Here is a 1564-nt window from a genome sequence, read left to right on the forward strand (position 1 = left end):
GGCGAAACCAGGCTGCTCCTTGGAGGAATGGATTCTGAGGCTCCATCTGACATAATTTGGGCATATTGCAAAGAAAGACCAGTCTTTGGAGAAGGACATCATACTTGGAAGGGTGGAGGGACAGAGAAAGAGGAGAAGGCCATTGATGTCCAGTGACTGAAGTAGTGAGGGTAGTTGTGTCAGAAACAGTAAAGTTGGCACAGCACAGAGTAGGTTCAGGGCTATCATACACAGGGTCACTGTGAGTAACTCAAGTGACTTGCCTACACACAAAAAGAACAACAGTATTCAATATGGACTGTATCTTATTAGTTCCTGTTCTCTTCTTCAGCATTCATCCCTCTGAGCTTGCTTGTTGCCCTATTCTCTGCTCACCCCATTTCAGTTCTCCCTTTTCCCCACCTTGCTTCAGCCTTCATTGTATTCTGTTGCTGTTGTTCCTTGGAAGCAGCAGCTCTCCTCCCTGCCCTAGTCCTGCCCCCGCCTCCAGCAGCAGACATGAAGATGAACACAGTTCAGAGGAGTTGGCGTGGATTTTTTGGTTCTGTGGGCTCCGTGGCACTGAATTCTTCTGTGAAGTGGATGAAAAGTACATCTAGGAGGGGTTCAACCTCATAGGCTTCTATTAGCAGGTGCTCCACTATTGACAAGCTCTAGACATGATCTTGGACCTGGAACCTGATGAAGAGCTGGAAGACAACCCCAACCAGTGTGACCTGATTGACCAGGTGGCTGAGATGCTGTATCCTCACCATTCATGGCTTCGCCCAGATGCTGGAAAAGTACCAGGAGGGAAACTATAGCTACTGTTCCTGTGTACTGTGGGAACCAGCCAATGCTTCCTATTAGCCTGTCAGACATCTCTGGTGAGGCCATGGTGTAACTCTACTGCCCCAAGTGCATGGATGTGTACAAACCAAAGTCATCGAGGCATCACCACTCAAAGGGTGCCTATTTCTGGCACTGGCTTCCCCCACGTGTTCTTCATGGTGCATCCTAAGTACTGGCTCAAGTGATCTGCCAACCAGCTTCTGCCCAGGCTGTATGGTTTCAAGATCCACCCAATGGTTGGCCAGCTGAAGCTTTAAGTAGCCAGCAACTTCAAGATCTCAGTCAAGATGATTCATTGATTCTCCACCCTACCTGTCTCCCTGTCAATCACACCCCTCTACGTTTTCTGGCATGATTTCAGGAATCCTCCATGGGTTTTAATTTAAACTAAAGAAGTCATTATTGTTATAAGAATATAAAATAAAGTGGAAGAAAAGGCAAAAAAAATGATTGAATTTCAAGGTCAAGAAAACAAAGATTGTTACCACTGTATCCATACCAACATCATGATAAATGAAGAAAAAATTGAGATTGTCAACAACTTCATCTTACTTGGATCCACAATTAACCCTTGGGACCAGCAGTCAGGAAGTCAGGAGGCATATTGCACTGAGAAAGTTTGCAGTTAGGGTCCTCTCCATGTTAAGGATTATGGCATGTCTGATTCAGGCCATGGACTTTTTGATCTCTTGCTCCTTCTGTGAGATGAACAATGAATAAAGACAACAAAAAA

At 45.4% G+C, this 1564-nt stretch overlaps 1 pseudogene; it reads left to right on the forward strand.

Moving 5' to 3' along the window:
* The first annotated feature begins 293 nt into the window (after window positions 1-293).
* LOC102873897 lies at window positions 294-1130 on the forward strand (annotated as a pseudogene).
* The last annotated feature ends 434 nt before the right edge of the window (window positions 1131-1564 follow it).

The sequence above is a fragment of the Elephantulus edwardii genome, unplaced genomic scaffold (genome assembly GCF_000299155.1).
Source record: "Elephantulus edwardii isolate Elephantulus edwardi_28Jun2011 unplaced genomic scaffold, EleEdw1.0 scaffold00312, whole genome shotgun sequence".
NCBI classification, from domain to species: Eukaryota; Metazoa; Chordata; class Mammalia; order Macroscelidea; family Macroscelididae; genus Elephantulus; species Elephantulus edwardii.